Consider the following 24,269-nt stretch of genomic DNA (forward strand, 5'->3'; position numbering starts at 1 on the left):
GCAGCTCAGAGTCCTTGATACCCAACTGTGGGTGAAGGGTATGAAAAATGTTTGTGAACTATGGCACATCTTGGTCCCTTCCCTGCCACAGTGTGGTCCATTTGATGTATTTCTCCACATAGATTTTGACAGGGTAGTACTGCTCCTTGACGGCATCCCGGAATGAATCCCAAGTGGGTGCGGCTGAAAATAGTGAGCTCGTACTTTCATTCTTATGTTCGCAATAGGTTTCCCACCAGTACTTGACGTGGGGGGCTGCTTTGAGAAGAGAAAAAACAATATTTTCCCGACTCGAAAATTCATGAACAGAAAAATACCCATCTAGCAGATTTAACCATTTATCTACAGCATCTACGTCTATTTGCTCCTCAAAGATGGAGATTTCAAAATTAACTTGTACCTTAAAGGGCATGGCGTTTCCAGAGTAGCTGTTGGAAGCCGATGCATCGCCTCTGGGTAGCCACTGAAGGATCTGCGCAAAGCTATCCATCATCGTGTTCCTTTGTTGCTCGAGGGCTTCTTCGAGCAAGATTTTGATAGGATCTCCTGCCCCCTCGTCTTTCTTTTCATTCGCCATGGGAGGCCATCGGGAATTGTGAGGCTGGTCTTGCAAAGGTTCGACCAGTTCAAGCCCTAACTCCTTATATCCCAACCTCGTTGGGGACATGGAAAGAAAAATAGAGAAAAAGCAGACCACTCTGATACCACTGATCTGGATTTAAATAGGAACGCAAGAAACTACAGAGATAACCATATACACAAAGATGTAGTGGAAAGAATACTTTATTTCATTACTATAAAATACTGAAATATGCTTACAAATAGAAATGGAAATAAACCAGCAAGGGCGATGGTAGCTTATCTTTGAGAAGAGATGTGGTAGCTACATGCCTCTGAAATGTTTTTAACTGTCTTACAATGAGGCTCGAAGGCCTATTTATTGTTGAGAAACAATGGAAAACCCTTCACATCCCTAAACCTAACCCTAGAAGATGAAACGCCAAATTGTGGGCCCCATTTGGTTAAATTGGTACATCAATTTCTCGGGGTCGTAACTTTGGCATACGATCTCTGTTTGATGCGTACAATAGCTAGTTAGAAAGATCTGTCCGAGCACTACAACTTTGGGAAGAGAATCATTGGTCCATGGATCCATGTTGCTCCCAGATTTCCTAAAAAACATCGTTTAGGGCCTCAAAATGGCTCCGGAAGTTCAGGACCCGAAAAACTGCTAAAATAGTGAATTGTGCTACAATTACGGAAATTGAAAAACTGAAAGAGACAGTTGTGGGGGTCCAAACGGGATAGGTGGGTGGCCACCAACATCCACCTAGATCACAAGTGAGGTGCAAAGGAATATCGACGTCTGCTTCGACTAGTGCGCATTCTAGATTTGAGTTAGAGTGTACATGAGAGAACAACAAACCACATGATGTGCTTGGGTGTTAATCACAACATACAGAATCATGGGAGTGATGATAACCCAAGACTAGAGGTTGGTTGAAAGAATTAATTGTGCATGATGTTTCACCAAGATTAGCAAGTTGAAAATCATTCAAGAATGGAAGCTCATTGTCTTGATGCGAACCATTTTGAAGCATAGAAGAGGAATTGATTGTGTCTTCACCTTTCTGCTCTTCTGCTTGTGTAATGAGACTTCCTTGCACATAACTACAATTTGAGCCAACAACTTGAGAATCAAGCAAATGTGCACAACTGGCTGGTGAAGTGGATTGATCAAGTGAGTCATGGTATAAGGAGTCATGGATTGTAGATGATGGAGGACGACATATATGCAGATCAAACTTGAGACTTGGGTTATGAATGGTGATGTTCTCTTGTGGAATGGAGGAATGAGTCTTCGACATAGGATTTCTGAGCCATTCTGGAATTTACTCCATTAGAGCAGGGGACAGCTAGGAAGATGGGTTGGGAACATGCTGCATAGATTTCATTGCTTTATGGCTGCTACGAGGGGGACACCCTCTGCCCAGATTTCTCTGCTTTGTGACCACTGTGAGGGGGCACCCTCTTCGAGACTAGAAAGGGAGGAGGACAAGGAACAAACGGGGTGTTTGGCTCCTCCTCTCATGATCCACAAGAGTCGAGAAAGAATGGAAATCAGGAGATTCACCGTTTCAGGAGACATGAAAAAAGCATTTCAACTCTTGGCTCATGAAGTCAAGGTCCAAAAAATGTTCAGGAATTTTGTGACAGAGGTGAAGAAAGTAGGTAGCAAATTCCTCAACTAATTCCCCAAGCTTCATTCTCAAATGAGAGATTCTTTCATGGACATCTTGGTGGTTATACTTGTCGAAGGCTTAATGGAGCTCCTTGAGGAGAGTGAGAAGGGAATGGACAGAAGCAGGTGGTAGGGTATGACACCACCGATTAGCATGACCTTCAAGGGTGAGGAAGAAAAGTACACAAACAAGCTCTTCACTATCGATTTCATGAGATTCATAGAAATGAAGAAAATCAGAAATGTGCTTGGTTATAGATATTCTGTCCTCACCGTCAAACTTTAACAAGGACAAGTGATCGAGAAGCTCATCGGGGATTGATAGTTGATTAAGGGAGAAATGAGAGAAACACCCCGGGAGCATGAATTGTGTATGATCCATTTGGTAAGAGATTCAAACCAGATGTAACGGGCTCAGCTTGTCATCTGGCCCTCCTTCTAGTGCCAGAAATGTTGATGGTGCTAGACCCGCCAACATTCAGGGGATCTCCTCGATATGAAGTCCCAACTAGACCTCATACTGTTTGGTGTAGGAGTCCCATCCAATATAATGGCCTGGTTTCCATTATCTTAAAGATATGCCTTAGCTCTTGCTTATTAGCACATGAGAGTGGTATACTTAGTCTTCAAATAACCACGTTTGTGTGCATGGTGACTTCTTAGTGTAACTTGTGTCTAATTTCTTTCACTGCAGAGGGAGAGGGTGAGAGTGAGTCTCAAGTCGAAATGGAATAGTCTAAACTATGTTAGAGACACACCGCACAACAAGACATGTGCAACTTCTGGTGGAGTAGTCCACATGGATGTGACAGTCACAAAACACAAAGTGAACAGATAGCACGTACAACGCCCAGCGGAATAGTCCACATGAGTGCGACAGTGGTTATAACAATTTTACGAGAATGAATTTGTCGAGTGTCTGGTGGAATAGTCCACACAGGTGAGACAACATTAACAACTGATGCAACACATTTCCAACACCATATGTACTAAAACAATTGATATAGTTCAACTGTCTTAATACAAGTTAAAACAACATGCATTACAAGCATCCAAAGAATAGTCTTACAAACGAATACAATACATGTGTGAAAACGTGCTTGCATGTTGACATGCTTTTGAATTAAGCGAAGGTTCCAAGACACATCTATACACCATTACATCATTAACCCTGATAGTGGGGCATTGGAGCCATTGCTCTCTCCTCAAAGAAAAGACTATAGACTCTCAAGGCTACGTGGGAGGAACCAATGTGAAAAGTCCTTTACATGTAAAAATGAGGGGTATATATAGCCAAGGGTGGAACTGACCCTTGTGAGTGTTTGAATTCCCTCATGATTGTTTGAGTTACATGGATCTTCAAATTTACCCTCATGATTGTTTGAGTTATATGGATCTTCAAATTTACATGACTCTTTAACTTTAAATGTGGTTCTCTTTGACATCCAAATTACATTACACTGATTACAACAATATGGCCCACAGTAGTGATGTGGCCAAGATGATTCATGACATGACTCGACACGACAGTGCTGGTATGTTCATGCTGATGGTGGTGTCCATGTTGAGCTGCAATGTTACTGAGTGATGAGTATGCTTTTGGTATATCACAGCATCACCTCCGCATAGAAAGGTATGTAGAGTCTTCAATGGTCTTGGTGTTCGCTTGATGTTGCACGTGCATGTATCCCCTTCATTGGTACTTGGCATGTTTCATGTGTTCATCCATTCACGAAAAATTCTCCTAGCATGTTCTCCTTGTTCATCCTGTTTGTCATCGCGCCATGTCTCATCCATGTACCAGTATCTGCAATCACTCATGACGAGACGACATCAAATCCAGAAATCTCCTAGTCTACCATGATGCATCATATTTCATTTTTGGGTACAGGTGACCGGGAGAGAGGACAAGGCTCTGAAACTGTGCAGAGCACATTTCAGGCCGGGATGCGGGCTCCATAGCACTGTCAAGGAAAATTGCGCAGAGGTCACTAGGAGGTTGAGATGAGCAGTATGGAACAACAGTGACCATCCATGGGATCTAGCTCAGTTGGAGGGCAGAACTGTGCAATTTTTTCAGGGAGGCAGTGTGGGCAAAAAGGAGGACAATGGGAGTGAAAAATGCACAGATTCTCTGGGGAGGCTGGCAGCGGGTTGCGAAAGTTTTCTGACCAAAACTGCGCAAAACTGGGAGGCTGGCCTATATGACATTTATTCACATTTTCTGGGCTGAGCAGAGTGTCGGGCAGCTGGAGGATAGTCCAAGAAAACTACATAGTTTTTAGGAGGAGCAATAGGCCGGATGACAAGGGGATTGACTAACAGAATTGCGCAAATTTGAGGACATTGTTGTGACAAGCACCGGGTGCCTGTCCTTCATGTTTGTGAAATTTCTTCAGTCAGTGAAGGCGGGCATGCTGACAACTTCTGCACATTTTTTTGGAGGAGTCAATCTTGGGGTCATTGCTTGGTCAAACTCTCCGGTTGACCAGCGGGAAGGTTGATAGATTGGCTTGCAGGTAGCACAGATTGAGATGGTTTCTTGGGAAATTTATACGCTCTTCTGGGTGACATTCAATTGGGTTGATTCCAAGATTGCACAGTGCAGACTGTCTGGGAGGCAGTGTCAAGCTCTAAGAAATTCTGGGCTGCAGTACATGATCACTGAGGGCTGAGAATGAGCAGTGCATCTCAACGAAGGTCCGGTTGTTGGGGGGTGGTCCAGTCGATATACCGTTAGCAAAATGATTAAGTGTGTGAGTGGGTGAACTTTTGCATGCATGGCCTTGCGAACACACACTCAACACGACTCGATGACAAGACACCTCAAACCAACAAGACAACATACACAATATGACTGACCAACGAGTGCGAGCAAAAAGCGTGACACTTGAGATAGATCATTGAACGATCACGACGACACTTGTGCAACATTGCATAGAATTTCGTGTGTGAGTGCGACATATGCTTACATAGAAAATACAACTTGTACACATGAGGACAGACCGTGAACATAAGCATAACATGACTGCAAGCATGACATTGTGACCAACATACGAAAAGATGTTCGGTGAACGACCAAGTGAGGAGGGTGCAGAGACTCAACACGAGCTCATGGGATGAGCCCTGTTGTAACATCCTTTATTTTTGATAAGTTAGTTTTTATTTATAAAGGAGGGTATGAAAAATAAAGAATAAAAAATGAAAATGAAAAAGTGGAAAAAAAAAAGATGAAATGAAACCCCATCAAAAGAAAATCAAAATTTGTATAAGTGAGCCTATTTAAATTCCACTTCCAAGAAATAAATTGCATTGTAATAAATTAAGGTTTCGTGTGCAGCTTGATTAAATTCCACAGCCTGTTGTTTTTGTTTGAATCATATTGTTTAATCATGATCAAAAAATTTAAATTTATGTTTTAAAATAGAGAATAAGTTCACCAAATTGTTTAATCTTGGTAGAAACTTATTAGATAAGATAGAATAGAATAAATTTGGTCTAACATTCTCAAAATTTGGCCAAGAGATATATTAGATTAAGGATTGGATTGATTAGTAGATAATTACCTCTTAAGGGTGATTAATTTTTGTACATATTTAAACTTTATTATGTTATAATCTAAAGTCATAAAACGACAAACCAATTTTGTCGCGAAGCACTAAGTATCGGGCACTTTTGGATGGTGATCCACTAACCTGCTCGGATCAATGGTGGGGAAGCCATTTCACACCTCCTTCCACCATTGTGTGATAACGATGGGGGGGGGGGGTGTCCAAAAAGCAATTTTCATTCACGCAGGCCCCCCGCAACGTGGAAACTCCTCCTCACTTTGCACCCCATGCTCATTACCACTTACCACTACCCCCCCTCCGAAATCCGCTTATCCACTCCATGCATACGTCATTCCCTTTCCCATGCCTTCCATTCCCCAACCATTTCACTCCATGTGTCCATATTCGTTGCAGACTATCTGCCTATCCATTTCTTCCAGCTGTTATATTCTCTCGTTGGCCATAAATGAAAATCCTCTCGTTTAGTAATGGTTTCCCTTAACAGTAATCCATTCTCTGTTATAAATAATCCCTTCATCCCCTATACATGATTTTCCCTGATTTTTCTTTTATTCAGATTCACTAGTTTCATAAATTCAACAGTTTCTCGTTTCTGCTCTACGACATAACTGAAATTACCATTAGAATGAAATATTCCTTCTCTATCAGGTATTTTCATTGCTAAAACTTTTGTTATTTATTCCTCCTAATTTTGCAAATAATGGCTCCTAAATGAAAATATCAGCCCTTTGCTAGTCAAACTTCATCATAGGAAAATTCCAAAGCCTCTAATGCCCTAGACCTTGATCACATTCCCTTGGCTGACCAGTTCTTCAAATCTACAGACACAATGTGCGAATTTGACATGTTCGAATTGCACCATTGGTTAAAGCAGACTTACCACGACTCTAAAGACCTAATCAACTTATGGGAGTCTTTATTGCCCATGTACATGTTTCCTCAGACCCATCCTTTTCTTGACTTAGTCATGCGGTGTCAAGATAAATACAATCCCCTACAGAGAACTGTGGTAGCTCAGAATGGAGACATTTTGATATCCATCACCCCTAAAACTATCAATAAGATGCTTCTTATTCATGAAAATAATTCCCTGAGCTTTTTCTCCACTGTTGTTTTAATGGATTTATACCATAAGCTCACTTTCCCGAAAAGAGCTCAAATCTTTGAGATCTTCCTTCGAGAAGATGCTGAACTTCCTAAAAAAAACCCACCATATCTAGCATCCATGTTCCCTAAGAGAGCTAAACACATCATTTCCTTAATTTATTGTTTGTTAGGTTACCAAACAAATCAATGGGTAGATGAATCTATCCTAGGCTAGCTATCCATCTTCTCCGAAGGAAACAAACCTGGTTTCATGTACAATTACAGTCAATTTTGGCTAAAAGTATGCATGAACAATTGATGAAAATTACTACTGAAGGAGTATTTAAATATTCCTTTATGCTAGTACATATGATTATTTTTCAACAGGGAGACATGTTACCTATAGATTTACAGAAGCAGGATGATCATCAAGTGATTCAAGCAGTCACACAGTGGACTTCATTGATCAGAAGGAACTCAAGTGAGTTCAAGTTTTCAGAATTCATTGACTATTTTATTCATCCAATTGCACAGATTTGCAGCACCCAGACTGAGCTGAGGATCATTCCAGAAATCAAAAGGATCTTACACCTGAGTGACCCAGGACAGGGGACTAGTATCTTTACTAGAATTATACATAGATTAGAGAGTATGGCTATGCACTAGCTTCATAAAAATTTCTGAAATATGTTCCAATGAGAATTTTCTCTCTGGAATATATTAGGAAAATGATTAATATGGATGAACTTCATTTCATTTCAGGGAAGATGAAATCTCATTTCAAAATCAAGTCACAAGTAGGATCTTTTATTTGTAATACTAGATCAGCAAGTATTGAAGCAGATTCAATCCTAAACAGATGTGATTCCAACCAAGTTTCACCTGGTCTTATGGCCCATTCAATCTAATCTCCAACTTAAGGGTGGAACTCAAAACCAAACCTTACAATCATACTCCAAGACCAGATACTGAAAAATACAGAAATCAAGAAAAGTGGGAGGAGAATACACTTCAGGAAGCAGAAGAACAAACTTTACCTCCTTCTATCCTCTAGATTCCCACTTCTCAAAGCAGGAAGGACAAGAGGCCCAGAGAAGAATCTTCATCATTAGCAGAAGGTGAAAAGAAAGAGTTTGAAAATGAGTCATTAATGTCTCAGACCTTGGCCCAAGCCAAGGAAAGTATTTGGGCAGACATCAGTCAGGATATAACTGAAGTTTGGCCCTCCATACAAGTTATTTTTGAATAGGAAGAGCTGACAAATTGCTTCTAGACAACTATTGAAGAAGTTAGAGAACTTCTTAAGGATAAACCAAGTGAAGCCACATACATGATTAAAGTTATAAATTCAAAAACAAAGCTGAGTTGGAGATACAGATTGTGGACGGGACTGAAACTATTTTGGAGATTAAGAAGGTTTTGCAGAAAAATAATCTCATGACTCAGTTGGAGACCAAGCCTTGAAAAATATTTTCCAAAGGTTTCATTTCAAGTTCAACTTACTCAGTGAGAGAGGACTACCAGGATTAGTGGCACCAGATGATAGGTTGATCAGTTTGGAGGAATAATGTCAAAAGATTTGTTGAATTGCAACTGATAAAGCTAGATTTATAGGTGGAAAGGGTCACCTTATAGGGAATGAAATCTTAGAAGCTTTGGATTCTGATTTAATAATAAAGCATGAAATCAAACATATTTTTGTTAATAAGCCTACTTTTGAAAAGTATACTGAGGTTGATGAAGTTTACAGGAAGTTGGTTAATCTTTCTATACCAAGTGAAGATAGGTGGGATCACCTATGTGAAATTATCGAGTAACTTTCATCACCAACTGACAGACAACTAGGCAACACTTTTTGGGGACCAGATCACCAACAGATTCCTTTAAGATAGTGCCAGTACTTAACAATTTTATAATTCCTATAATTTTGTACTACTTTTGTATTTTGTTTAAAAATGTCTCTAAAAGATATTTCATTTTGTATAAATAACTCTTCCCCTTGGATGAGCTTTCAAAGCAGAATTGTAATCGAGTTGGGGATTTGCTTCAAATTAATGAAAGAATTTTGAATTTGCCTCAAACAAGTTTGTCTTCTTGTAAGTTTTTCTTGTGTGATTATTTCATTATGTTTTTCTTCATGTATTTAAGTCTTTATGGAGAAATATGGGTAAGATCAAACTGAATATCAGTCCATCTTAAAACCCCGGTTAATTTATAAGCAATAACTAGAGATTAGTTTAAGATTTTGTTTGTTATTACAAACTCCTCTATATCAATAAATTTTCACACCCATCTGCATTAGATTAAATATATTCTATTGAGCAAGAAAACATTGTTTACCTGTGTTCCTTCTTATAGCTAATTAAATATTATGTTTGAATATTTAATAAGTTGTATTTCTTTAAGACTCTACTATTCATCCAATTAAAATCAATTAAATATTTTAGACAAATAAACAACCCTTTAATTCTATTTGGTAAGTGTTAAATTTTAAGCACCCGTTTTCAAACTGTTCATAACATTGGTCATCCAAAAACTTTAAAAACAAACAAAACATTTTAGATGCTCTCGCATGATTAATTAACCTAGAATCATCTCAGAGGACAACAAGCCCAAGTGTTTGCAAACATCAAGGAAAAACCCAAGGAAGGCTCTGAAATTGGATGCAAGGCAAAATTTTGGAGGGTGTTGTAGCCGCTACAGCACAAACCTAAGGAATAGGAACATACTCCTATAGATAGAATGAATCACAACCGAGACAAGTAGGAATTACGATTCCCAAGTAGGATAGGATACATAGAGGTGAGAATCACAAGTAATTCCAATATTTCATTTATTTGTCCAGATGCCTCCAAATCTGTCTTCTGGGATGCCGTTCACTCTACAAAGAAAATGTATCACCTCACTGCCAAAATGGTGCTCAAAAAATATATCTCACAACTACTGTTATGAAAGTTTTATTTATTCGATGACTTGGTTCTAAAGATATCCACTTCGAGATTTTGTGCAAATCCATTTATTTAATGTGGCTCACATTTCCATGCATGTCTATTAATTTAATATTAATGTTGTGTTTATTGGAAATCTAAGATTATATACATCATCCAAGTTTCTAATTATTATAGATAATTACCTTACCCGTTCGTAGAAAATTTTGAAGCTCTATTATTTCTGGAATAGAGACGCTGGAATAGACGTGACACTTTTCGATAGTCAGCTGGAATAGAGACGCAGTGTTTGCCGCCAATCTCCAGTTGGAATAGAGACTGTGTTTGCCGACAATCACCATCACTAAAGAAGGAAATATATCAAGATGTTTTGCATGTAAAGATTAGAGTTTGTCAATTCTGGAGTTTACAATTCAGTTTGGGCAAGACTAGCAATAAACGTATGCTAAGGGTTTCTTGCAGATTAAAAGGCTTACTTAGACTTTACAGCTGGGTTCTAGATCTAATCTTCTCCGGCTAGATCTAGATCTAGATCTAATCTTTTGCCTTATTTCTTTGCGGCTGGGTTCTATATCTAATCTTCTGTGGCTAGACCTAGATCTAATCCTCTGCCTTATTTCTCTGCGGTTGGGTATCGGCTCCCACGCTGTGTTTTCGACACTCTCCGCTGTCTCACGCTGTGGGGTTATTAAAGGCAACAACCAATTTCATAGACAAACCACCTGTTCAATCTTCTGCGTCTAGATCTAGATCTAATTTTTTGCCTTATTTCTTTGCGGTTGGGTTCTACGGGCAAGTAAAATATGGCTCCCAGCTTCGCAAAAATAGGTGCTGGCTCAGTTCCGTTCGCTTCTGGAGGGCAATCTCCTACCAATATCATCAGTGAAGCCCTAGCTCCTTGATCCGGATCTTGCGGGGAGAGACCCCCAAGATCTGAAACTGATCCGGATCTTGGGGGGAGAGCCCCCAAGATTTGAAACCTTGAATTGCCAGAAAAAAAAGAAAGAGAGGAGAATGCCCAATAAAAAACCACAAAGAAACTTTTTATTAAAATCGATAATAACTGTAAAGCTTACAAACAGTAATGGAAATAAAATAGCTAGGGTGATGGTAGCTTATCTCTGAGAAGAGATGTGTGGCTACATGCCTCTGAACTGTAAAGGCTACATTGTGGCAGACAATCTGTCCTTTTACAAAATGTGACTTGTTACTTATAGTTTTTTTCAGTTACAATACCACGGGTCAATTCCATGGGTGAATGAATACCATGGGTGGATTTTACAATACCACAGGCAGATGCCATTTACAATACCATGGGTAAATTCCATGGGTCAATGAATAATATGGGTGGATGAGTACCATGGGTTGATGCCATTTTCCATTCGGATCATTCCTCCCTCCTTAAGAAGCAATGGTCCCCATTGCGTAAAGTTCCCTCCTGCGAAGCCTTTGTTGAATATGAAGAGCCATTGAAGATAAGGGTTTTATGTGGTTAACCCAAAACCCTGATAAACGAAGATCCGAGGATAGAGATACCCTGTAATGCTTGTGACCAACTGTGATTTTGACAGTGTGTGGCCTAGAAAATGGACTTTGATGACAAGGATTTTATGTGGTTGACCCATAACCATGATGTTGGTTGCTGATGAAGGAGCAGGTGCCTACATAGCCTAGGGTGGGAGGGCACGCCTCCAAATAACCCAAGTTGAATGCTGCTATGTTGAAATTGATGAATGTGAAGCAGGTGCCTACTAAAGTGGGGTGGGAGGGCATGTCTCCAATGGAAACCCACTCCGAATGCTGCTCCAGAATTAAAATGGACATAACTCGGCCAATATAACTCAGAATATTTATTATAACCTATTTTTGGAAGCAAAAGGATCATTTTGCATCTTCCCATGAGTTGGAAATCCTTATCTGGACACTATGAGATCTCAGATTCGCACTGCAACAGTTCCGCCATCACAAAAATTCTAATAAAATAGCTGATTTTAAATTAGCGATATCGCCCACATCCGAACTCCGATTCGACCCATTTTTTTTTGAAATTGGGTGATTTTTCGAGAGGAATCCAGATTTGGTATTTGTTTTTATAAATTTTGTACCAAATGTTTCAGATATGATCTGCAAAGTCGCCGCCCAAAAAAAAATTCCTGCAAAAAAATGAGAAAAGAAAAATTCTTCCTGCTTGACCCAAGAAATTGCTTTGTGGAGGTTGTAGCACATGCCTTAAGTTTGTTGAATATTGCTGCAAAATTTGGAACTGAAATATGCATCAAACCCTCATTCCCATGGAATCATAACCTGCTCTAATACCACTGATCCGGATCTTGCGGGGAGAGACCCCCAAGATCTGAAACTGATCCGGATCTTGGGGGGAGAGCCCCCAAGATCTGAAACCTTGAATTGCCAGAAGAAAAAAAAAAGAGGAGAATGCCCAATAAAAAACCACAAAGAAACTTTTTATTAAAACCGATAATAACTGTAAAGCTTACAAACAGTAATGGAAATAAACCAGCTAGGGCGATGGTAGCTTATCTCTGAGAAGAGATGTGTGGCTACATGCCTCTGAACTGTAAAGGCTACATTGTGGCAGACAATCTATCCTTTTACAAAATGTGACTTGTTACTTATAGTTTTTTTCAGTTACAATACCACGGGTCAATTCCATGGGTGAATGAATACCATGGGTGGATTTTACAATACCACAGGCAGATGCCATTTACAATACCATGGGTAAATTCCATGGGTCAATGAATAATATGGGTGGATGAGTACCATGGGTTGATGCCATTTTCCATTCGGATCACTCCCACTGTCCAGGTGGTCTAGGACTCACTCGATGAGGCTTTGAAGTTTTCCAAAAGTGCCCTAATCTGTCGGTTCAATGGTTTTTAGCTGCGATTGATAGCTCTCCACAATTGGATCTCAGAGGTATGGAAGCCTGTCATTTCTGATGAAATTAATATCTACCCCTGTGCTAGGGGTTTCTTTATAGTAGATTTTGAAAACCCTGAAAGCAGACAATGTATTCTAGATTCCAGCCCTTGGTTTTGGGAAAAATCAGGCCTATTCATGAAGCCATGGAACCCATCATTCGATCCCTCAACAGCAGTCATAACCTCAGCACCAGTTTGGGTGAGATTGCCAATCCTACCCTTGGATCTCTGGAATCTCTCCTCGCTAAAAGACATTGGAAATGCAATTGGGAAATTTTACTGCAGGTGCCCAGAAATAGAGGAATATGCCAAAACAACCTATGCACGCATCTGTGTGGAAATGGACTTCAGCGCTGGATTCCCCGCTGAAATAAACCTAACAAGTAAAGACTATGTGTGGAACCAGAAACTCGATTATGAAAGTGACCTCTTCAGATGTCGATCCTGCTTTGAGACCGGCCATATAGCCAAAAATTTCCCAAAAGCCTCCCGGAAAAATTCTGATAGAAAAAACCACCACAAATCTACATGGTGGGAAGGAGCACAAAAAGAACACTACACTGTCATCAAAGAAGAATACTCTAGAGAAAACTTTGAATCACAAGAAGTCAGGCAAGAAAGAAACAAATCTCAAGACAAGCAGGGAGAAAGCCTCACCCAACAACAAAAAAGTGAACTCGACAACCCTTCAAGCATCAACAATTATGAGGATTCGAATACCGCACAAAATAAATCTTCATTTAACAACAAAGCAGATCTCCTAGACCAAACTTCTTCTCCGACTATATTCAAAAGGATGAACATAATAGATCGTGAAGCTAAGACACCAAGTCCCAAGAACCAGAAGAGATGAAAGAGATGCAAGATAAAGGAAGTCGGAAGACCGTAGAGAAAAAAAAGAAAGCTACAGCACCAATCTCGCCAAGAAAGACGAGGATCTAGATAATTAAAAATGAAGAAAATTATAGGTCTGATAGACAAATTTGGTATCAGTGGATGTTAACCATCATCATCATCATCATCATCATCATAAGTATGCATCATCAGTACATTTATCATTCACACAACAAAAAGTATGCATATTAATTCCCTTTATTGATATTATCTATGATTTTGTTTTTTCATATTTATTATTTAATTTAGCTTTCAATTCTTAATGGTGCTTACTATTCAAATCTCCGTATAAGTTATTTATACTTCATTAATACTTTAATATGATATATTGAAACATTGAAGCAGTAAATTTGTATGACACGAAAATAATGTATTTTGAGCTTTTTTTTTTAATTTTCATTTATATAGGAAAATAAATTAATTCTATATAAACAGTCTAATAATTTTTGTTTATTTATTATTTAGTCAAAATCAATTAGGGTTTTCATTCATTATATTATTATTTTAATTTTGGGTTAAAGCTAGTTGTTAAAATTTAACGGTCGAAAAATTTAACTCTCTTCATCGCTATTGTCATGATTTGACTATGCATCTTGTCCTGATGATGAACCACACTTGATAGTTGGAAACGCATAGACAAAAAAATTTGGATGTGATTAATACTAAAAAATGTCCTAACAATCATAATTATGGATCACAAAAGCCTAAATTCATATATTATAGAAAATTTAGTGATTTGTATTGTTGTATAGTTTTTAACTAAATATAATAAGATGTTAATTGAGGTCATCCTTAGTGGTTGAGAAAAAGGAATGGAAGCGTCCTATTGATGGTGCTGGACCTTCCAACGTTCAAGGGGATCTCCCTGGTAAGAAGTCCCAACTAGACATCAGACCATTTGGAGTAGGAGTCCCAACAATTGGTGGTAATGTAGTGCCTTGACAGTGGTAGTGTGCATAGATAAGTATGGTGACTTTGGGTGGAAGCAAGTGTGTGATCTCGTAGCGAGTCAACTGAGATGCATGGGGGTTCTAACACACATAGGGGAAAAGAAAGTGTGACCCTTAAATGTTTGTAATATTACGCAGCTTGAAAGGAGCACACGAGTGGAATGACATCACAGGATAAGATGCAGAATAGTCCACAAGTTAAAGTGATGGGTTAATCCAACAACACATATTCAACAAGATTCATACAATTGTATACAAAGTAGTTCATAAGAGAATGCATAAGTTAAACAACATGCATTGCTAAAGCAACTAGAGTAGCCTAACTACAATAACAACATATGCATGAAAGCTTGTTGGCTCTGTTATTATTATTATAAGTGAAAGTTCCATCCATACATACACCATTGAAAGCCACTAGCCCCAATAGTGGAGCATTATAGTCAAGAACACCTGCTCCTACAAATAAGTATACTTTCTCTATCCTATGGAGAAGCCAAGACTCATCACAATACTCCCAAGCCTTTTCTAAGCCTAAGCCTATCCAAAAGCTTGGCTCCCAAAAGCCTCTTCTATTAGTTACGAGGTTCTATTTATAACAAAGGGAAGGGTGACCCTTGACATTTACTACCCTCATGACTCTTCAACTTCTTTACAAATAAATCATTACATTACATAGTGATTGTTCACATTCCACTAATGACACTTGGAATTTCACTTACAACATATTTACAAAGAATATACATTTTCCAAATGTACCAATGTGAGACAAAATAGGCTAGAGACAGCCTAACAAGACAAAACACTATGAATTCGAATTTTGGGGAAATACCAACTCAGAAACCTCCACTTGATGCTTCTCGGTCATGTACTGATGCAAAGATTGGTACTATGTGATGATGTACCCAAACTACTTGATGGTTTCTCTCCATAGCTTCTGGGTATATGGTCTTGGAACCTTTTTCCAACTCATCCTGAAACATGTGCAACATGGTGTTGACCATGACAGGACCACCAATGTACTTCTGCATATTTTGTGTGTTGAGCTCCAAGTCATCCCCGATGGCCTCTCATCTTAGCTGCTCCATGTACCTGTCAATTTCTAGCCACACTTGGTTCTTGTGCTTAGCTTCAGTGAGGGAACTGATTGACAAAATCCTGTGCATTCTTACCATGAAATCCAAACTCTTATACAACTGTGCATATGAATCTTGTATGCTACTGATGAATGGGGTGAGTTGTTCATAGTTTTGTATCAACATTTGGACCTTTTCTTTGTCTAGCTCTGCCTGTGGCTTCATCATCTTCGACAAGTAAAGAAGGGCCCCTTTGCACCGCATTGTCAACTCTTTCACATGGGTGATGGCAGCATGTATGTCCCTGAGAGTTTGAACCAATTGTTTTCTCCACTGATGTAAGCCATGCACATGGACAACTGCTTTATTCCCAGTGATGAACCTATCATAGATCTTCTACATGGTAGTCTCAAGTGTTGATACTTCAGCAAGTATTGCTTTCCTCATCTCCGCCATTGCGGAAACTGTGCTATGCTCTCTAGATTTTTCTTCTTGTATGTTGATGATGAATGGGCTGAGCTGCTCATAGTTTTGGATCAACATCTGGACCTTTGCTTTGTCTAGCTCTACCTGTGGCTTCATCATCTTCGACAAGTAAAGCGGGGCCCCTTTGTACTGCATTGTCCACTCTTGCACATGGGTGATGGCAGCATGTATGTCCCTAAGAGTTTAAAACATTTTTTTGCTCCACTGTTGTAAGCCATGCACATGGACAACTGCTTTATGCACGGTGACAAATCCATCATAGAGCTTCTACATGGTAGTCTCAAGTGTTGATACTTCAGAAAGTATTGCTTTCCTCATCTCTGCCATTGCGGAAACTGTGCTCTGCTCTCTGGATTGTTCTTCTTGTATGTTGATGACGAATGGCAGAGCTGCTCATAGTTCTAGATCAACATCTGGACCTTTTCTTTGTCTAGCTCTACTTGTGGCTTCATCATCTTCGGCAAGTATAGTGGTGCCCCTTTGTACAACATTGTCCACTCTTGCACATGGGTGATGGCAGGATGTATGTCATTGAGAGTTTGAACCATTTTTTTGCTCCACTGTTGTAAGCCATGCACATGGACACCTGCTTTATGCACGATGATGAATATGTCATAGAGCTTCCACATGGTAGTCTCAAGTGTTGAGACTGTAGTAAGTATCACTTTCCTCATCTCTGCAATTGTGAAAACTACACTCTACTCTCTTGATTATTCTGCCTCTTGCCTGGCTTCTTGCAAGTTCTTTGCCATTTGTTCATTCTCAGCTAACAAGAACTTAACATTTGAACTCATGGCTCCTACATAGGCCATGCTGGCATCGATAATGGAAACTGGATGATTTCTGACATCTTGCACTATCACCCTTTCCTTCATGAATGCAGGTGACGTGTGATCATCCGGAAAATGCTTTCTCTACACTTGTACAATTTTCTTCCACAACGCGTAAATTGATAGATTGTACGCATCCATCACTATATCATCATCAAGGTGAACAACCTCTCCTTTCTCTCTCGGTACTGGTTCTGACACTAGAGGTGGTGGAGACTGAGAGGTGATCTCGGGTGCTCTTGGCATGAGGTCAGTGTCTTGATCTTGTGGCTCCTTCCCCAAATCTATGTCTGTCACTTTGATCAGTTGCTCAATTTGCTTAGAAATCTCTCAATCCTACATTTTTTCACTCTCTTCTTTAGTTGTTATTTGTTCTGACTCCTCAACTTGTATGGGCATTGTTTGCTCTACCATTGCCCCTTTCCTTTCTTCTTCCTCCTATTTCTAATTCTCTTCCCTCTCTTTCCTTCTCAGCTCTTGCTCTTCCTTCAAATTTTTCTCTGTTTCCCGCAACCTCTATTTTTCTTCCTCCAGCCTTTTCTTTTCTCTCTTCCTTCGTTATGCTCTCTTTAGCCACTGCTCCCTCTTTGCCTCCACTGCCAAAGCTGCTTTTTCCAAGATAGGATATGCTCTCATATTGTAGCTTTGCTCTGCCTCCGGGTTCTTGGAAATCTTCCCCTTTCCCTTGTCCTACGCTGGCTTGCTACTTATTATTGTTATTGTTGTTGCTTCCTATTCTGCTGCTGCTTGCAGAGAAACTTTACAGGATTTAGCTATACTGACCAGCTCGCGGAGCTTGGAGTCATTGTAGTAGTACGTCCAAGGTCCCTCGTGCCAATGAAATGTCTCGTGGGTCCATGGGTAGTACACCTTCACACAGTGGTTCTTGCAAATGCCATGGGGATCATACGGATTAAAGTCTTTGGTGCCGAACTTGAACTTCATCATCTCCTTAGCTTCAGCATCTTCATCCTTCAAGCTCTTAATCTCATACAATCCAATCTGCAAAGAAGAGTGTGCCATGGTGCCTTCTTCCTCTTATGCATCCATGATGATAACCATGTGGAGATGTGATATGAGACCTCTTGCATGACCAACTTGTCTGTGGCATATCTTGGTAGAACATGCAAAAGCTTCTCTCCACCAAACATCCTGATGAAGGTGCCATAAGGTGAGGCGTACCAATCTGCAATGTCAAGTATTGACTCCATCACTTCTTGGGACATGCTAGGTGGATCCTGCTCAAAGATAAACTTGTACAATAGGATGGTGAAATGGTCAGTCAGCCTTGCCATAACCCCTCGGTATCTGTTGGCTTGTTGGGGTCTGAGCCAGGTTCAGAGTTAAATAGCCAAACAAATCCTTGTACCACTAGCCCTTTTGGAAACAGTCCGCAGAGTGCAGACAAAGTTCTCATTCGAAGCAGTATGGGGGGATGCTAGAACCAGGTTTCCACACCCTTGAGATGTCTGAGGGGTTGATTTAGTACAACTGTGAATAACTTCGCGCAAGTTACTTCGCACACTTTCCTGGCCTGCGAGGCCTTCGCACCCTTGTTATATTCGTCTTTACGCAACCCTAACTAGGGGCTGTGGGGCCTTCGTGTTGCTAGAGCAGCGATCTGTGCTATCTCCCCAAGTCACACCGCAGATCTTACTTATCTTCTGATAACAGTTAGTTATTTTCATGTAAACGAATACCTTATATTATATTCACTTATTTAGCACATTCATATGAGTTCGTGCAACAAATAACCAGTAAACTTGCAATTCATACCCAATATACTTCAATGCATAAAACAGGAAAAGGTACACAGAAATATTGTAAAACTTCTCTTTATTAATGCTTCAATCAGTTACAGACTCAGCCTGCCTTGCGCACTCAGCTGCAGGGGTCCGTGCACTCAGCTGTGGACTACTAGGCCTCTGCGCACTCAGCTGTAAAGCCTTCTCCTACTCTATGACCCAAAGGCACCACTCTACACTTAGACACAATTCTTCCTTCTTAGATCTTCCATTGATTCCTTTTTTCCTTGATTACACTTAGAGCCTCGCTCTATTTATACAATCCCATGGTTTGCGGACCATGGGTAGAACTCTCAAGCTGACACTGCATTTACAAAAGTAAGGGCGGAAAACCCTATGACTCAATTACAACTTCCAGCTCCGCGCCTGCAAATCGTAGAGTCTTTATATCAAACTTAGTCAAAACTTGGGCTTTATGCCCCAAAACTTGCCTTGGGGGAATCCCATGCCCAACAGGCCCCCAACACAAACATCATGACTCACCCTCGAGTCACTCTGTAAGTGCGGAGATCTTCACGCGAAGACTGTAGAAATTTTGAATAATATAACACTTATTCACAGAGATTATCTTGATTATACACTATTTGTGGAATGCATGCATAATACATAACCTCCTCTACTATTGATCATCAATTTGCAATATTCAGAAACAATCGTATGCGCACATTGAAGCATCAATCACACATATCAACACAGTATATCACGGGGAAAGCATACAGCTGAAAACCCCCAACTATCTATATATTATATTGATTTAGAACATGTAACAATACATAGTACAATATTCCTCGCAAGTACTTAGTACTATCTCCACCTGTTACACACAAACTAGCTCAGATCTGAATCAATCATAGGTTCAAATCTCCTCGGCTGCTTGCCTGCCTCCACTGCGCAATCCTGCATGAGAATGGATGATAATGGCTGATCCAAACTCGTATTTCCCTTGGCTGAACCACGCAATTCTCATTGGCAATACTCAATCCATTGATTGTGCAAATCTCATGCACAACTATAGTCACAACTGACAGCTGTCTTGCCCTTTCACTCACCTCTAACACTTGTCTCCACTGAACTATCCATGCACTGAGTTAACTGATGTATTCTTTAGTTGCTTTATGAGTTAATAATTAGTGAATTAATTAATAATTAATTCACATCACTCATCACTAGTGTATTCTGTAGTTAGACTAAATACAACTAGTTCAACCAAGTCAAACTGAACACAACTCCATCAACTCCTCAATCAACTCCACCAAACTCAATCACTTGAGTTCTAACTGAAGCCCATCATGCAATAGCTCAACTGACCCATACGAAAAGTGTATTTCCTTCTGACAGTTGCATGTGCCACATCCATAGCTCGAACTGAAGTGCTCCAAGAGGATAAGATAATGTTTATAGTCCAAATATTATTAAGAGCTAATAATATTCGACTGTTCTATTTTTAGACTGGCAGTCTAAAAATAGACTCCGCCCATATGTCTAAAAATAGAAGTCCATCTATTTTTACCAACATGACCAATCATCCACAAATAGCATCTGACAACTCATAGACCATGATCCATATGTCTAAAAATAGACTTCGCGCCAAAAATAGCCTGCGGGCCCACTTAGTGAAGGCGACTTCTTTTCACTAAGCTCCATCATCTTGTTGCATTTTCAACACTCCCTCTCAACAAGATATGGATTATCTGCAACCCCTATCCTGCAACTCTGGAATGTTCAGCATGCAACACATTTTCCTGGTCCACTTGCTCCAACAACACTTGGAACAAAAACACTCCCAACTGACCACTCTATTGGGCTAGGAACATACTCTGATGCTGAAGCTCTACCTGTTGCTGACAAGTGCTCCCTCTCTGACATCTGCGCTACTGCAACATCTCCATGCATCTCGCACCATTGCACACCTCTCTGTGCCACCTAACACTGTGAAAAACACTTGTGCCTCTCGCATTGCTGCAGCCTGCTAGCTATGCGCTATCCTGGGATTCCCTGCATTGTCTCTCTCTCTCTACCGCTCCATCCGCATCTGTCTCTACCCAATCAGCCAGTTCCTGCTACTCCACATCGGGGCTCCCCTAGCAAGGTCTCATCCAAGAGGTTGGGTACCTCAAGGATCCTGCCCCTCCTCCTTGGGACGATCAATCCACATCACCCCACCTCCTACTAGGAGGTATGGCTGCATGTGATCCCTCAGCCCACCTGGCTCGAAGTTTCCCCCTACTGGAGGTCTCTACATGAGTAGATGTCTCTACTCGATCTCCTCTCAGCTTCCCTTGTTGTGGCTACTCCACAACCTCCTTAAGCTGCTACACCAATCGTGGCTCCTCCACAATCGTCTAAGACTTCTTCTGGCTCTGCATGTTGAGAGGTAATATACGCTCCCTCTCAACCACCAAGTCTCCATTAGTTGCCTCGCTGCTTAAGGCTTTACATGCATCTTGAACCTCAAGAGCATATAGGTTCTTGACCCGTGAACCAATCTGCTTCACCTGTTTAGTGATGATGTGTCTAAGGAAAACCTTTCCCTTACTGAAGACTACATCATAGCCTCTGTCTTCCAGCATCACGATCGACACCAAGTTTCTCTTCAGTCCTGGTACATACTTGACATCGGTCAAGGTAAGGCGAGCTCCATGCTCCCTCTGAAAAATAACCGTGCTGTTATAGAAATTTTTGTGCCTTGCAGCATTGAGCATGAAATGTCCATAATCTAAGGGATCCAAAGTCCCTAAACATGTTGTTCCTACCCCTAGAGGAACAAGGCTAACAAACCACAGCAATTCACAAAAGTTCTCCACCTGAAACTGCTAAAAAACAAGTCAATTCAGGATCATGTCAACTGCTCCACTGACCATCTGCGCTGAATGTCAATGGCTCCACTGGCTACCTGCGCTGAATGTCAACTCCAACACTGGCTACCTGCGCTGAGCGAGATTGGACAAGTGGCAGACTCATTCCTCAAGGTGTCAGAACCCAGGAAGCTTCCAAAATGACACTTGCCTCAGGGAATTCGACTGGTGATGAGTAAGAGGTTCCAAATCTCCAAGTGGAAGCAAGAACCTCCAAGTGGACTCAAGAACTGACAGAGGGAGAGGACACTAGTCAGATCTCAAGCTGACTCATCCTCTCTCCAAACATCTATATATGGATCTCTCCTCCATGAGATTTGGAGGCTGGAATTTTATTATTTGCAAAGAATTGCTATTGGTTTGAGACTGGAATCATTGGGTGCTTAATGCTTTGAAGGGGCTGAAGATAGGAATTCCATTTGCTGGGAAGGAGATGCTGGACTGGAGCCCTCTGGGTTGTATCTCTTCCTGAACCTTGTTTTTCATCAGTAAAGCTATCTTGGTTTCTCCTATATGCTGATGTATTTTGATGCATGAATGTATTAGTGTATTTGGTTTATTTCTAATCCTAAACTAGTTATGAATGTGAACATCTGTCTTTGTGTAGTGTTCTTCTCTTGTTTCAAGTAGCTGTTCTCTTGTCGCAAGTAGCTGTTCTCTTGTGATCTTGCAGGAAGTTGTAGCTGGATAAGCAAGAAGGCAAGTAGCTGTGAACACCCAAAGAGAAGGGAGATTGGATTGAGGGACAAACGGAAGACACCGGTAATTCTATTGATCTCTCTTCTGTCACATTTCATAAAGGAAGAAACCAGTGTAGCTGTACTCGTTTGTTGCTAAGGCACTGTCACACCTTAGGTGGATAGGATCATCCTGCATATGCATTTTTCCCCACAACACGTGCCTACACCTGAGACACTATACTTCTCATCATTACCCATCACTATGAGTATCTGGAGATCATTCTCCTCCAAAGTACTGAACAAACGCTTGTCACCGATCATGTGGAAAGAAGCTCCATTGTCAAGAAACCAACCACTTCCCACCATGGATGAAACCATGCATGCAAAGAGTGTGAAATCCAACTCAAACTGTGAAGCAATTGCCTCACCTTCAGATCCTTCCCCGGATCCCTTCTTGGATTTCCTCCGTGGACAATTTGAAGCATAATGGCCCACCTCATGACAACGAAAGAATCACACTTTCAATTTGTCAACCTTCTTCCCATCATTGGAAGAACTGGATTCAGAAAGAGAAACCTTCTCCTTCCCCTTCTTTGCTTTGGCAGCCAAAGCGCAATTTTCCTTATCAGATGCCTTTGATGAAGATCCGTCCCTGGTATTCTGCCTGATCTCCTCTTGCACAAGATCAGACCAAAGTCTTTCCCATCCTGGCAATTTCTCCCGACCATTGACATAGTCCTGATAGGAATGCCAACTCTTCAGAAGACCAAGGAGAGCCAAGCTCACCAAGTCCTCACCATCGACAGTCACCCCCACACTTCCCAGCTCATCCCGGCATTGGGTGAACTTCGTGAGATACTTGGGCATACTGTCTCCATTCTCACACTTAATGTTTCTGAGTTTATCCTTGAGTGCCAAATTCCTCTGGTCGCTCTTGCTTTGGAATAAATCTGTCAACGCTTTCCACATCAAGTATGGAGAAGCCTTTCCATGCAAGCTGGATACAATGTGATCCTTCACGCCCTCCAACAGAATCCTTCGACACTTTGATGTCTTCTTTTGCCAGGCCTCAATGTGAGCAACATCAGTAGGCTTTGGGACCTCAGCCTCTATGAACTCCTTCAACTCATTGTCATCTAACACCGCCTCCATCTTGTCTTTCCATGCAATATAATTCGAGCTGCCTTCAAGGGCATACACCAATCGCAATCCATTGAAAGACATTTCAACTTTGACACCAAGAAAACACTGCTGCAAATTTGAATTCCACCAGCTCAAAACTCAACCGCTTCTGATCTAAAATTCATGAGAACAAAGTATTTCTTGTACAGAGATTGACTGTATGGGATTTTATCGGATATCTCACCTTCTAAAGAAGGATGAATCCAGAGGCTACCTGGCCCGATTACAGACTCTACCTGAAGAAATAAAATGTAATCACTTTCTGAATAATAGATCTGATGATCAAATCTGCTCCGATACCATGTAGAAATTTTGAATAATATAACACTTATACACAGAGATTATCCTGATTATACACTATTTGCGGAATGCATGCATAATACATAACCTCCTCTACTATTGATCATCAATTTGCAGTATTCAGAAACAATCGCATGCGCACATTGAAGCATCAATCACACATATCAACACAATATATCACAGGGAAAGCATACAACTGAAAACCCCCAACTATCTGTATATTATATTGATTGAGAACATGTAACAATACATAGTACAATACTCCTCACAAGTACTCAGTACTATCTCCACCTGTTACACACAAACTAGCTCAGATCTGAATCAATCATAGGTTCAAATCTCCTCGGCTGCTTGCCTGCCTCCACTGCGCAATCCTGCATGAGAATGGATGATAATGGCTGATTGAAACTCATATTTCCCTTGGCTG

This window comes from Pinus tabuliformis, chromosome 5_2, assembly GCF_031772625.1.
Source record: "Pinus tabuliformis cultivar Carrire ecotype Pingquan chromosome 5_2, CPIR1, whole genome shotgun sequence".
In the NCBI taxonomy this organism is placed as follows: Eukaryota; Viridiplantae; Streptophyta; class Pinopsida; order Pinales; family Pinaceae; genus Pinus; species Pinus tabuliformis.